The sequence below is a fragment of the Tribolium madens genome, unplaced genomic scaffold (genome assembly GCF_015345945.1).
Source record: "Tribolium madens isolate multiple individuals breed KSU strain unplaced genomic scaffold, Tmad_KSU_1.1 Scaffold_7;HRSCAF=85;Tcas5.2_LG10, whole genome shotgun sequence".
In the NCBI taxonomy this organism is placed as follows: domain Eukaryota; kingdom Metazoa; phylum Arthropoda; class Insecta; order Coleoptera; family Tenebrionidae; genus Tribolium; species Tribolium madens.
This window is the reverse complement of record NW_025401050.1, coordinates 9,309,940-9,326,137: the sequence shown is the minus strand read 5'-3', so window position 1 is coordinate 9,326,137 and position 16,198 is coordinate 9,309,940. Positions and strand designations below refer to the sequence as shown.

At 30.0% G+C, this 16,198-nt stretch overlaps 1 protein-coding gene across 1 annotated transcript in view; it reads right to left on the bottom strand.

The window, feature by feature from the left end:
• LOC123010291 overlaps positions 1–7,724 on the bottom strand; it is a 112,982-nt gene extending 105,258 nt beyond the window's left edge. The window contains exon 1 of the mRNA XM_044407058.1: positions 7,275–7,724. The gene's annotated coding sequence lies outside the window, so the exon portion shown is untranslated. The remainder of the gene's footprint in view (positions 1–7,274) is intronic.
• Between the last annotated feature and the right edge of the window lie 8,474 nt (positions 7,725–16,198).

Below are 16,198 nucleotides of genomic sequence, written 5' to 3'. Positions count from 1 at the left end.
GCCACATGTCGACATCCAACCAGTTTTTCCGGAAAGTACGCGCAGTTTTGCCATTTTGTTTACTCGTTTCAAAAAAATCATTTTAATAGTTTTACCAATCCAAAACTCGTTTTAAAAGTAGACATTAAAAAAAAATCAGAATACGACATTTACTAATCCGGACAGGGTCCAAGTCCGGATTAGCGAAACTCTACTGTAGTAATAGATAAATTTTTGTTAAGTAAACATAATTTTAGCTCTTTCTGCTATGTAACAAAGTGCAGGGTAATAAATCCTACTGTAATAAATAATAATATCATTCAGTGTCATATTTCCTAATTCAGAAATTCTCTTCGAAAAACGACAAAATTAATTTACTTCACCTGTGTGCTAAAAAATCATTACCCGATTTCATCATATCGATGAAAACTCAAATCGCAAGCAAAATTAATCTCTCTACTTGACAACGCAACCTCTTCCCAATTAAGTTTTGTTAATAGATTTGGTATCTTCGGTGAACCAATTATTTATCGATCTTAGGCGCGCTCCAAACAAAGCAAAATCATCAAGGTTAGTGACCGCTTCGGTTGAGAAAACCATCGACAAGAAACACGAATCAAAGGGCACTATTACCCTTTTTTATTGCCCACTATAACATTACGATATTCACTGGCGAGAAGCCCCCATTTAGGTACCTGAAGTCTTAACGGTTCAATAATTGCAAGTATACAGAACGAGGCTATTACCGTTAGGTTGATATTGAAGTTTTAAAACAAAAACTAACTTAGTTGCAAAATGAAAATCCCCCAAATTCGCACAACTCTGCGTGAATAATTAACACTTCTTCACTTTAATGATAACATCTAGCAGGAAATAACTGTACTTTGTGCTCGAAATCGAAATTAGCAAGAATGGATTTACTTTTCATGACCGTCTAGATTTAAAATGCTGGAGGCACTTTGAAACTAATAGTTGATCATTTGTGTAATTTCCGTTAGATGCGCCACTGACCTTCTGAGAACAGCAATCAAGGCGTTTTTATTAACTTGAATTGTAATTCATTGTCTGGTTTCAACTAATCGATCGTCTTTTTCAAAATTCCGAACGAATTTCGACGAAATTTTGACTCCGTAAATAGTATATTACATAACGAGCACGGAAAGTGATAAATAACGCAATACCGCGAGTGCGTTAGACACTTTCCTGCAAGTTTTGTACACTATTTTTCCTACGACTATAAATAATTTTTTTCATAACGATTTATTTTTTATAATGGATACAAAAAAAAATACGTTAAATGAAAAAATACAAAACATTCGACTGTGAATTGTGCGTTAGATTTCTAACACACAGTGCGCATATGTAATTGTGCGTTATGTATATGGTCGTAGGAAAAATATCGAACACATTGTTTTTACATTAAAAAAAAATAATTAAATACAAGAAGCCCAAAAATATCGAACCAACACTAATTTTTCATTAAGTTGTTTCTTGTAACCAACAAAAACCAATTAAATGTTTAACTTTTGACAAACTCCTTAATTTTTATCTTTTCGTTGTTGAAGTTTGAACTTTCCTTTTTAAAGTAGCAAAAATTTATTTTTTCTAATATTATTAGTTCTTAGAATGTGTTTTCATCAAAGATATCTACTTACTTCAAAACATTTTAATAATACAGGGTGCTAAAAAAAGATTGTAAAATATTTAAGGAGGTATAAGGAAAGTAACGGTTTCGGAGTTATGGAATGTGATGTAATTTTTTGAATTTTTACTAGAAACATCTCTTTTTTGTTTAGAGATTGCAAATAAATGTTTCAAAAAACGAGTTACTTTGCGGACTCACGTTTATTAAGACTTTTTGTTTGTTTTGGTTCATACTTAAGCCCAAATTTTGTTTAAAGTAAAACAAATTGAGACTTGTGCCAAAATATTGATTTACATAATATACAGGGTGCGCCAGAACTCGCGCCCCAGAGAAAAATGCCATACAAGGTAAGATACCAGGAACATAGAAAAAATGTTATCTATAAAAATTTCGAAGTTATGAGGGTTTAAAGTTTGCACTTTGACTCTATTTATTTCTGTTGAAAAAATAATTTTCCAAGTTTTTTTGCAATAGGCTATTAAAAGAGGAAACAAGGAAGCTGTATCCTAAATTGTAACTCTGTTCAATGTTATTTGTGGCTTTTATTGGCAAAATTTTTGTCCCTTTACTAAATAATTGTAAAAAACACATATTAGATCATCAGTACCATTAAATAGAAATAAAAAAAATGTCAAATGTCAAAAAATATGTCAGATAGAATTTTTTAAACATTTTTTCATGTTCCTGGTATCTTACCTTACTTGAAAATTTCCTCTGGGGCGCCAGTTCTGGCGCATCCTGTATATTTACAAAAAATTGTTACAGTGAATTACAGAAAATTGTATAAAATAAAAAAAATGTTGCAGTGTCAATTCTTTGTTCCGACATATTAGTTAATAAAAATTTAAATACATGAAAAGTAGTGAATTCCATTTCAAACTATTTAATTATCGAAAAGTTTGTTGTTTACTTTCGGAATGCCTGTATACACAGTCACAATACAATTATCACACGTGTAACAATTGATAGTGTGTTAATAAATGCGTTATATGATTTTTATCGTCTGATACAATCGGAAATTATAAATTTATTCACAGTTTGGCGTTTTATTCAATAATTAAGTCGCTGTTAATAAAGGTGTTGTACTCAAAACATCGATTCGGATGCATTACTAATTACATGATCATCAATAGACCATCAAACACGTTTGCATTTTCCTGTTTGTGCTGTGTAATCTAATCGTTTCACCTATTTCCACTTATCAGCACGACTTAACTACATTTATACTACAATCAATTAATTACATCAAAAACGAAAAAAATTTAACTCCACTAACACACATAAATAAAACAACACATTGATTATTAATTAGTTGTTTGTATTGTTGGCTTTCGTAAACACAAGAATTTACTTTTCCTAATTCTATTTAAAATTCGGGTTATAAACATTTACACATACGTTGGTACTACTGTTTAATTTATTTAGTGACACATTTCTCATCTAGTAACTTGAGATGTGACAAATTTTTAAATGTTTATTTAAGTCGGTTGCTTAGACATTTCAATTTATTTTAATTTTATTTTTTGAAAATTAGAATTACATTAGGTGTAGGTGAAGGGAAATGTCAAATCTCGACAAATCACGAAAACGATTGGCAATGACAAACGAAATTGACGCTTTGATTGATTTACATGAATATTAGTCAATAATAAGAGAAGTAAAATTATGCAAAATGTATTTCAACAAAAACACGATGATTTTATAATCAAAAACATACTAGAGAACAGTTTTTTTTATAAGGTCATGACCCTGACAACCGTTAAAACGTCTATCACCGTCGTAATATAAAAACGCCAACGCCTGAGGAAAACTTAAATCATAAAAACTTCCAAAATATCCTTAATTTTATGTTTCAAGCTGAAGGTGGATACGACAAAAAGAGGTATAAATATAAATAATATTCGTTCTCATGTAACTAGCAGTCTAGCAGTAACATTTCGGTGTCAACAAAAAAATTGGTAACACCATTCTTGTGTACACATTTTTCGCACTTGAGCTCATTAAATTTGGTGTACCGTTTGACGGAAATTTTAAAATTTCCAACATTTTATAATTTTATTTAAAAATATAAAAACAACTTGACTAAGCACTATTTTATTTTTGTATTTGAGAGCTAAATGTGATTCAATAAAAATCAATACACTTTTAGACTACTAATTTATAAAATTTGCATAAAAATTTTTAAACTGGGTAAAGATGTATATGGAAGCCATCGTAAATTTTTACCAGATTTTGTGGAAATAAGAAATAATAATAAGAAATAAAAATAAAAATCTAGAGGGTTAGAAAAAAACAGATGCGATAATTTAAGTCTTTACTTTCTTTATTTTATTACATCTTTCTTTCTTACATCATCTTTTTTTCTTAATTCAAATAAACAGGATTACAAAATAAAAACTGTTTCATACACTTCAGGTAATGACACAGAAGGCGATATTAAAAAAACTGAACTGATTTTTATTCCCGTGTTCTTTACGTTAATAAGTTTTTATTTGTTAATTTTTATCATAAAATTCCGAGTTGACCATTCTCGCCCAGATTTTTTTTTATATACAGGATGCGCCAGAACTCGTGCCCCAGAGAAAAATGCCATCCATATAAGGTAAGATACCAGGAACATGGAAAAAATGTTAAAAAATTTTATACCTAAAAGTTATGAGGGTTTACTTTTACTCTATTTATTTCTGTTGGAAAAATAATTTAACAAGTTTTTTTGCTACAGGCTATTAGAAGAGGAAAGAAAGAAGGCTTTTATTGGCAAAATTTGTGTTCCTTTACTAAATAATTATAATAAAACATATCAGATCATCAGTTTCATTAAATAGACATAAAAAAATGTAACATGTCAAAAAATAAATGTCAAATTTTTTTGACACAGATAGAATTTTTTAAACATTTTTTCCATGTTCCTGGTATCTTATCTTACTTGAAATTTTTCTCTGGGGCGCGAGTTCTGGCGCATCCTGTATATGTAATATGTAGAGAGAGGTAGGTTGTTATCGCTAATTTGTGTTTGACAGTTGTACATAAACAAAATGATTTTCATATAGAATAAAAAATGCCGCTTTAAAAAATAGGTATACATAATTTGAAAATATACTTCAAAAGTGATTAGATGAGGTTAGTAAAAAACGATTTCTGAGAAGAAATTTGAAAAGGGCCAAATGCAAATGTTTAAAGTGGCCACTGTTTTGCTGCATGCATAAAATGTTAATTTATTTCGATTGACATCAGCTGTCACTTGTGACAGAATTATCTGGTTCAAAAAGAGCAGAGCGGCACAAAAAAATTACATGTAAAGAAATTCCATAGGCGACTAGATAAAAATTATTTTTGAAGGAAAGAAAAATTAGGTTAACACACTACTCATTTTTTATAAAAATACCAACGTTAAATAAATAAGAATGACGCTTATTGTAACAAAAATTTTGACTAAAATGCGTACTGGAATAGTGTCATTCCAGTTCTGAAACAGAAAAACTTTTTAAAACACAAATAAAATATCAATTTAAAACACGTTTTTTACTCAATTCGAATTTTACAATGCATTTGAACCACCAATCCAAATATGGTATTACATATTATCATGTTGGTACCTGATAAGTTTTAGTGATAAGAATTGCCAATGTTATAATCAATATAACACGCACTGTGTCCATCAAAATGACAGTGAGGTCAAAAAATTTCAATTTTTGTCTATTTTAGTATTTATTTTCGCAACTGTACGGGGTGCTGCATTTTGGAGGTCCGAATAAGGAATCTCCGAAACTAAGAGGTTTAGCCAAAAACGAGTAATACATTCTGGGGCTCATTTTTTGAGAAAATAATATTGGTTAAAACCGCATTCCGCTATCGTCTTTTGTTTTCGACTTATAGACAAAAATTGACATTTCAGCGAAATCTAAGATTTGAAATAAAGACATTATACAGGCACTTTTTTACGTAGAATTTAATAATGTAGTTAACAATTTTTTTCACTTGTTTGTTTAGCAGTAATAAAATAAACTTGTATTTTTTTAAATGGGAATCATAGATGGCTGTCACTTAAAAAATATATATTTGTAACAAATTGTTATAATACATTTTTAGCAAAAAATTATCTTTGATTTTTGTTCGCAGTTGGCCATGAAAAAATGTTGTATCTTCAACTAAAAGGATTTAAACTGTATTATATTCAACTAGTGTCACTAATGAAAGAGTTTTCAAAGTACTAAGTGATGAAAAAGATGCAAAATAAATCGTAAATCAACTTATTGGCGACTAATAACATTTCTTTGTTTTTAAACAAGCTAACATTACCATTGCAACTTCTAGTGATACATAGAGTGTTGGAAAAAAAGCCGCTTTAATTCTTCAATAAAATATATTTTATATGACACAAAAATGACGATATGGATATTCAAATACCCAAATACCGTCTACGTGAAACGTTATCCTACCTCCATTAGATCATCAAAAAAATGTTTTTTGTAATTGTGTTGACTGTTGACACATTTATTTTTCCTATTTTTGGATTTTTTAAAAATATGTAATAATTTTGTTCTGAGGCACACGCTCACATATTTGTTCAATGCTTCTACCGTATCGTATTTTTTAAATCTTTATAATTTTATCTATTTTTTCATCTATTTTACAGTTCACAAAACTCTTATTGATTATTATTTACACATTTGGAGTGAAATAGTTTTTCCATGGCCAACTATTATCAAACAAAATATGTATTTCATTTTTTAAGTATAATTATAAAAAAATATTCTGTTACAAATGTATATTTTTTAGATCAGAAAAAATAAGCTTTTCAAAATTGTCATAGCCGCCTATGATTTCCATTTAAAAAAATACAAGTTTATCTTATTACGGCTAAACTAATAACTGAAAAAAATTGTTAACTACATTATTAAATTCTACGTAAAAAAGTGCCTGTATAATGTCTTTATTTCAAATCCGTATCTTCTATAATAACGAAGATATGAATTTTTTTTGTCTGAAGTCGAAAACAAAAGACGATAGTGGAGATTCCCTATTCGGACATCCAAAATGCAGCACCCTGTACAATGAAGAGATTACTTTGAAATCACCTGTATTATCTACTAAATAAACATTATTATAGTTTGTAACCATAAAGGTATTGATGTTTCTGCGAAAATAAACAATAAAGGAATTAAGTTGTTACCTACAATTTAATCAGTCTTGCCATAATAACGGTACCGGTGAAATCAAGTTGTTTACTGCAAGTTGGCAGTACCGTATTCACAACAAATTGAAACAAAGTCTCATTTTCGTCCATTTATTTTGAAATAATTGACATTTTGTGAGATCTAGAACACTATGATTTGACAGAGCCCGCTTCACACAAGCAAAAGCTCATTTGTTGTTTTTGTTTTAGTAAAATATCGTTCAACGAGCGTCAAGATTATCTCCAACTAATTGGTTTTTATCAAAGAAGTGTTTACGAGCAACCTTGAACTGAATTTGTTGCAAAAACACACATTAAAAGAATTCTCAAAAATACCGTGACGCCGTCGGCAGCCTACTAGATGATAAAATACCTGCAACGCGGCGGCTCGGGGCTCGCCATTGTTGGTGGGAACCTCCTCAAAGTGTCGGAATGCGAAGTTATAAATTGCGAAAAAATAGTGAAAATACGTACCAAAAAAGCGCGTCAAAACGTCCGATCAATAAGAAAGCGAGACGTAATCCAAAAAGGACACTGTAATCCAAGTTATCCGTGAAGCAAGCACTGACACTGCGATGCACTTGATCACAAAGAATCGAGTGTAAAATGGCACTTAAAAATAGAAACGGCGGTTTCTGGACAGGACCGAAATAGCCCAGCGATGCGACGTGGCAGCAAAGAAACCAAAATAACAGTCACACACAATCACAAAACGTTTATCTTTGAGTAAACATTCGAATCTGGTTAAGACACCCGAACGCCGGTTCTAGGACACCAGAGGGCGCTACACTCGCGAAAAACGCGCTATTTTCATCACGAAAAGCGGGATTTAGGCCGAGAGACGTCCAAGAACACCAAAGGAAGGAAATGTTGGCTTAAGACAGGCGCGGCTCGAAAATTCAACACGAAACGTCTTCCACCACGGCTCGACCTCGAATGAGAGGCGCGCGCGGAGGAAAACAAGCAGGCGAGGAGTGGGGGTCGACGCTCCTCGCCTCCTCCTCGCCAAAACCACTTTGTTGCCGAGCTCACGTGAATCTAGGAGGCTGAGTCGAGGAGGAAATGCCGACGAGAGAGAGCGGAATACCTTTTTCCAGACCATGGATGGGCGAGGGATGGGTCTTTTCATCCCATTCGAATTTTATCGCTGACAGACAGTGGCCTATTGTCAAACCATTGACTCTTTGACAAATGTCAACCATGGCCACCAACACTCAAAATTGACAGTCGCAATGTCAATTATTGCAGCTTGCTACAGATTTGTCAACAAGAAATTACCACCTAGGATTTGAATTTTTAGGAAAATTACGTTTTTCATGTTGTTTGTAACTAGAATTTTCAGACGGTTGACGTTTTCTGTCAACCTGCTGTCAACTATCAATTGAGTTAACTTACAAGCTGACAGGTGACTTAACCTAAATTTTTGACACTAGTTACGTTATCTTTTGTTTGTCACTATGGCAACCTATTCACGAATATCCCTAAATTCTAGGGAGTAATTTCTTTTTCTTGTTGATACGATAATATCATTTTTTAACAGTTTTTTTTTTGATTTTATCATATTATCATCACTGTTGGCATTCTATCGTTTTTAATAACGAGAAATTGTTATAAACCAACGTATTTCACCTATGCAATTTGAGCTATTTGCAAACTATTTGAGTTTGGCCCCCAAACTTGCCATCGAAAGCTTCAATTTTCTATATTTAAATCTTAATATAAAAACCTTATGACCTAAAGTTTTTTCTAATGTTTTAAATAAAAACATCTTTTTAAATCACACTTATTAATACAAATCATTTTATACCGAGAGAACAAAATAATTTGTAATCGAGTCATTTTTGAATCCGAAAACAAAACGGACAGTACTGTCATTTTCGTAATGTAAACTCGAAAACAACCTTTATATTAATAACCTCATTTTTACTCTTGTCATATTTATGTCATTTTGACTTATTTACTTTCAAAAATAGTGGTTTGTGGCATAATAACGGGTAGCCAGCGATTTAATTACACTTAGTTCAATTAATAAATTTCCTAAGACAGACACATTGTTAAATTAACAATTTTAACAACAAATAAAAATAAGTTTAATTGTCAAATGGCAAAATGGACTGGAATTAGTCGCCGACGTATAATAATAAGACCGTCCTTTTTTGAAGATAAATCATAAATTTAGTTATTAAAAGCATCATCTTCTTGATCATGGGATTTTACCTTTCCACTTGTCATTTTATTTGACGTTTCACAGACATACGTTTTTGGATACAAGGACGAGTCGATTACAAATTATCTTGATCTCTCGATACTTACAAAGTTTTTACTGATTTAAAAAGAAATCATCAATTGTAATTTTCTTTGGGCCACATCTTAGGTGTCTAATTAAATTAAATTTATATCTGTTTGAATAATGAACTTTACAAACTAGCTAGAACACCTTATCGAGTGAGCGGCAAAATTATGGAATAATTTTATTAAAACAGAAAATATTTTGTTTTGGTAAAAATGCTCGAAGAGGTGAATTCTCTTTTTAAAAATTCACAATTTCCAACTTGTTTTACTTTACACTTTTTGGTTTTTAGGTAATGACAGCAGCCAAATTTTTTTTAATAGTAACCACTAATTTTTTTAGTGAATTTGATAGATTTTTCAATTGTCGTAATGGCATGTATTACGTAAAGTTTTTCAAAAAAAAATATATCCAAAAAGTGAAATTTATTAGATTTTTAAATCAAGTTAAAAATTTTGTATTTTTTAAAAGACCTATTCGAGCATTTTTGCCAAAACAAATTATTATTTTTAGTTTTAATAAATAAGATTATTCTATAATTTTGCCGTTCACTGTATACCCTCATCATTCTAAAAAAAAATAGATAGCCCCCCCCCAATATTAATTCCTGGATCCGCCCCTGTGAGTACTGCATACATGAAATGTCAACAGTTTTTGTCTGTCAAATATGATAGATAATAAATTTAGTTTAAAAAGCGCTCAATAGAAAAAATTATGACCGATCATTATGACACTTGATTTTTATTTTTAATACAATTGCGGACACGAAATTTTGGACAATTTGTCATTCAACTGACATAAAAATGTAAAACGGGCCTTATGCAACTAACCTCACTTTCGGTTAGACAACTAGAGAAAAAATAACAACAAATCAAAATAATTTTTTGAACTTCTATAAAAACACGTATTGCTGGTACTGTTGTTTCGGAAAATCGACATCAAAAATAAATTTCAACTAAAACTAATGATAATAAAGCATTGACATTTTCTGAACTGACATAAATTTGATGTCCAAAATTCCGTGTCCGCAATTGTAAGTAGGTACTATTTTACAATTTTTAGATCTGGTTAAACTGTTGAAATGAGCGTTACTTTTACTCCTTTAAACTTGGTATTTTATTATTATTATTATTATTATGACCATTACCAAAAACAAAAAATGTCAATTGAAATAAATTATTTCTAATAATATTAATAGAACATTAAAAACCTAAATTCACCAGATTTTCAAAGTTTTCGTGGTCAAGAATGTTGTGTAAATTTCATGAAAGTTTGTTATGCATCAATTGTTCCGTTTTGTAATGAAATAACAAAACATTTAAGATGTAAATGCCATTACAAACAAACAAAAATGGTACAGCAAGGAAGCAAGGTCATTAAATGTGAAACGACCCTTAGATATTACGTCAGTTTGAACTTGTCAATTGTCACTGATGTATATCTCGAGACTTTTCTAGTAAAAAGTAAAAAATTTGAAGCCAAAGCTTACTTTAGAGTGAATTTTCAAAATTGTATCTTATTTTTTTGCACGGCATGGTACTACTAAGGATAGGTAGAACAGTAATGATACTACCGAAAGTACAGAGTGATTATAAATGATTTTCATCTAGCGAGTTGTGAATTTTCCATGTAAAATAAAAAATGCCGCTTTATGAAAATAGGGGTACCTACTTGTTTTAACTCAAAATTTAAAAATCGCCGTTTATTAAGCGTCCACTTCGACAATAAACTTGTTTTCTTCCAAAGTATACATTATTATCAATTATTATTGAAAATTAGTTGAAACAATAAAAGTTTAATTAACAACAATTTATTATTAATTAATAAGTGACACTAATAACAGAACTAGAGCTTTTAAAAAATTAGAGCGGCACAAATAAAATTACAATTACATTACAAAACAAAATCCAAAGGTGGCTAGATGAAAATCATTTATAAACACTCTGTATTATTTAAATTAAAACTCCTGTCCAGCTACAAATAATAATGTCATTGTAATCAAAAATAAAAATAAATAATTTTTGAAACCTCAGTACAGCCTGCTAGAAAATACATAAAATAAAGATAACAAGTGAAAACATATAGAAACTAGGAAATTATGTAAACTGAAAAGTTTGAAAAAAATTTTCAAGATTTTTTTTAAATCTGCAAATGCAATGTACCACTGAGCAGTTCATGAAACAAATAGAACTGGATTATAGAAAACGCTTCCATTATTTAAAAAAAAAAAAATTAAATTCTAAAATAATAAAAATACAGATACTACATTTAAAAAACTGAAATTGATGTCACTTCCGGTGAAACAGGAAGCAGCATTGCTTTAAAAAAATAGATGACAATAAACTGTGCAACTTTGTTCTAAAAGCTATTGTCATATTTTTAAAAATAGTTTAGTTATAGCTTAAGGCGTCTTTCATAATTCAGTCTGTATAATAAACACAATTTTTAAACAATCTAAGTTCTTGTAGGCAGCATAGCTGCAAAGAAAGAGTTTTTTTTTCAATTATTTCTGAAGTGTCACTCACATTTATACTCGTAGTAATTACTTAACACCTAAAGTTAATAATAATTGAAATCAATTTTTATACTTAAGCTGAATAAGCACGAAATTCCTAACTAAACATCCAAAGATTATTAACCTGAGAGAATGATTAAAGATTAAAGCTTAGTTCGCAAGGGAAAGCTTTAAATGCCCAAGAGATATAACAATCCATAGTAATGCATAATCCTCATGTTCCAAACTCTCCAAATTTAAAATATTCAATTTAACGTTAAAACTGCTTGACATTCACAAGACTAAAATTTTGAAAAACCAAGCGAGCTGTGGGTACTATAACTCAAGAAAAAACATATACAAGGTGCGCCAGAACTCCTGCCCCAGAGTAAACTCTGTTTAATGTTATTTGTGGCTGTATTATTTTTAAAGATATGACAATTTCTTAAAACAAAGTTGCACAGTTTATTGTCATTTATATTTTTTGCTTTCTGTTTCACCGGAAGTGACATCAATTTCAGTTTTTTTAATGGAACAGCCTGTACATTTTATTATTTCAAGATTTCTCGTTAAATTGTCTTTCAACAAGCTCACTAATTATTATTTATCATTAACTATGGCTTTTAGGAATTTTAAAATTAAATATATTTTTTTTAAATAATGGAGGCGTTTTTATAATCCTGTTAGTATATGTTTAATAAATTTTTATAAAGGGCTTCTCAAAAAGTCACCAACTGCTCAGTGGGACATTGTTGAAAAGCATTTGCAGATTTCGAGAAAAGTTTTAAGAAAATTTTTCTTAAGTTTCCTAGTTTCAATCATGTTTCCACTTGTTTTTTTTATTTTATGTATTTTCTAGCAGGCTTGGAGGTTTCCAAAATAACTAATTTTAATTTTTTATTACAATGACATTATTATTTATAGCTGGACACCTGTCTGGTCTTAAATTAAACAATACTTTCGGTAGTAAAAAAAATGAGACATCAAATTTTTAACACATTTTGAAAATTGACTGTAAAGCAAGCTTTGGCTTCAAATTTTTTACTTTTTACTATACAGGGTGCGCTAGAACTTGCGACCCAGAGAAAAATGAGAAACTAGAAACATGGAAAAAGTTATGCGAGTTAAAATTTTATTTCTGTTGTAAAAATAATTTTCCAAGTTCTTTTGCTGCAAAAGAGGAAATAAGAAAGCTGTATCAATTATAACTTTGTTTAATGTTATTTGTAGCTTTTATTGACAAAATTGTTGTACCTTTACTACATAATTATAAAAAAACATAAACAAGAACATCAGTATCATTAAATAAACATAAAAAAGTCAAATGTCAAAAAAAAATTGACAGATAGAATTTTTTAAACATTTTTTCCAAGTTCCTGGTATTTTACCTTAAAAAAATTTCTCTGGTGCACGAGTTCTGACACACCTGTATATCTTTTAAATGATAAATAATTCTAAAAACCAATTAATGCATTACTTCTACAAGTACGAGCACAAAATATTTAATCAGAATTATTTTTAGATATTTTCAACACAGGCAGGCATTCTCTTCCGCCTCGAATTTCTCTGAAATTACCTACTTAATGAAAGTTGAAAGAAAGGTCAAGGAAAGCAATCATTCCAGAATTGCATCCACTGCGAAATCAAAAGTATGCCACAACAATAACCGAATATTGCAGTAACGCCAACTAATCACAAAAACCAGCACCATCAGCACTTGAAAATGCACCCACAAAAAGAAAAGTGATTGCAAAATTTTGTAAAATCCAGGCCCGGACTCAGCATTTTTTCAAAGTTAAAGAAAGTTTAAGTGTGACCTTGAAATCCTGCGCGAAAATTACGAAACTGCATCTGCAATTCCACCTGGCATTTCGCCAGTTTAAACTTTCCTCTCGTGTCTTGAAACTTGGAAGTTTCCTGCATTATGTCTCATAACCGAAACGTTGTCCTCGCACCAAACAAAATAACCGAGAATTATTTGAAAAAAACGGTTTATATACAATAATTTTTTTTTGGCGGGAATGTTTGAAATTATATCATGTTGTGTTGTGATAGTTATGAAGTTTACCGTAGCAATGCAATGAATTCGCGGATTCGGTGAAAGTGTGCCAAGGTGTATGATATAGTAGACTTCTAAAATGGAGGTTCAGCTTCAAACACTGACTTACGTAAACACCGCTAGCGACCTCCTTTTTCACTTGACACTGAATCTTAACTGTTAATAGAAGGTCTATAAATCGCAACTGCTTCTGCATTTTTCAAACACATGTCACGACAGATGATCAAATTCGGTAATCAATTTCCTTGATGTGCTGAATTCATGAAAAATACAGGGTGATTTTATTAGTTGTGCAGAGATTTTAAGATGTGATAGTACAGGGTGCTTCATTTTGGACGAAACTAAGAGGTTTAGCCAAAAACGAGTAATACATTCTGGGGCTCATTTTTTGAGAAAATAATATTGCTTCAAACCGCATTGCGCATCGTCTTTTGTTTTCGACTTATAGACAAAAATTGACATTTTGGCGAAATCTAAAAAAAATTCATATCTTCGTTATTATAGAAGATACGGATTTGAAATAAAGACACTTTTTTACGTAGAATTTAATAATGTAGTTAACAATTTTTTTCACTTGTTTGTTTAGCCGTGATAAAATAAACTTGTATTTTTTTAAATGGTAATCAGAGATGGCTGTCATTTTTAAAAAGCTTGTTTTTTTCTTATCTAAAAAATATATATTTGTAACAAATTATTATGATACATTTTTAGCAAAAAATTATCTTTGATTTTTGTTCGCAGTTGGCCATGAAAAAATGTTGCATCTTAAACTAAAAGGATTTAAACCACATTATTCAATAAGTGTCACTAATAAAAGAGTTTTCTAAGTACTAAGTAATGAAAAAAATGCAAAATAAATCGTAAATCAACTTATTGGCGACTAATAACATTTCTTTGTTTTTAAACAAGCTAACATTACCATTGCAACTTCTAGTGATACATAGAGTGTTGTAAAAAAAGCCACTTTAATTCTTCAATAAAATATATTTTATATGACACAAAAATGACGATATGGCTATTCAAATACCCAAATTCCGTCTATGTGAAACGTTATCCTACCTCCATTAAATCATCAAAAAAATGTTTTTTCTAATTGTGTTGACTGTTGACACATTTGTTTTTCCTATTTTTTGATTTTTTAAAAATATGCAATAATTTTGTTCTGAGGCACTCTCATATTTGTCCAATGCTTCTACCGTATCGTATTTTTTAAATTTTTATAATTTTATCTATTTTTTCATCTATTTTACAGTTCACAAAACTCTTATTGATTATTATTTACACATTTGGAGTGAAATAGTTTTTCCATGGCCAACTATTATCACACAAAATATGCATTTCACTTTTTAAGTATAGTTATAAAAAATATTTTGTTACAAATATATGTTTTTTAGATCAGAAAAAAATAAGCTTTTCAAAATTGCCATAGCCGCCTATGATTTCCATTTAAAAAAATACAAGTTTATCTTATTACGGCTAAACTAATAACTGAAAAAAATTGTTAACTACATTATTAAATTCCTCGTAAAAAAGTGCCTATATGATGTCTTTTTTTCAAATCCGTATCTTCTATAATAACGAAGATATAATTTTTTTTTAGATTTCGCTGAAATGTCAATTTTTGTGTAAAAGTCGAAAACAAAAGACGGTCGCGGGATGTGGTTTTAACCAATATTATGAGCCCCAGAATGTATCACTCGTTTTTTGCTAAACCTCTTAGTTTCGGAGATTCCCTATTCGGACATCCAAAATGCAGCACCCTGTACATCAGTGTGTTACAAGTTTTAAGGCCGGCGCAAAAATAAATATATTTCTAATTCATTAAAAAAAAACTTGCTGGTGCAAACGGTAGAGGGTTATATAGATTTCAATTAGATGCTTTAATATTGTTCAAAATTTTTAGCGCGAGTGGGACCCTAAAAATCAAATTTGGAAAAAAAATTCTTGATTAAATGGAATCTTTTCTACATGATAAAATTCCTTGATTTTTTTAATGATAACTGTGAAAATTGAATAACGTAAAAGTTGATAGATTTTGAGTAATTAATTGAATTTATTTTCTCCAAATTTAATTTTTAACGCCCACTGACATACGCTAAAATTTTGTACAATATCAAAACATCAAATTAAAGTGTGTTTAATCCTCTTTTGTTTACACTATCACAATTCTTTTTTAATAAATTTTGCCAGCCCTAAAACTTGGGACATTCTGTACAAAGTCATCAAAATAACTGACTTGTTAATACTTTCTGAAATATAGAACAAACTGATCAAAACAAGTAATGCAAACAAGATTACATCTTTCGAGTACTTTGTTCCAACGTTTATATTGTTAATAATTTGAAATAGTCAAATTCGGTGGTATCTACTCACAGAAAAGTCATTATCTTAATTTAAGAATAATAATTGTCTTAACGTCATATTTTTAACTTGAAACTATATTATTTTACCACAATTATTTTTATTTGTATTAAAATAAAACTATTTCTTGACTTAAGCAACGAATAATTTTACTGAATTGTTTTACTTTAAGAAAAATTTTCTTGTTTGAAATA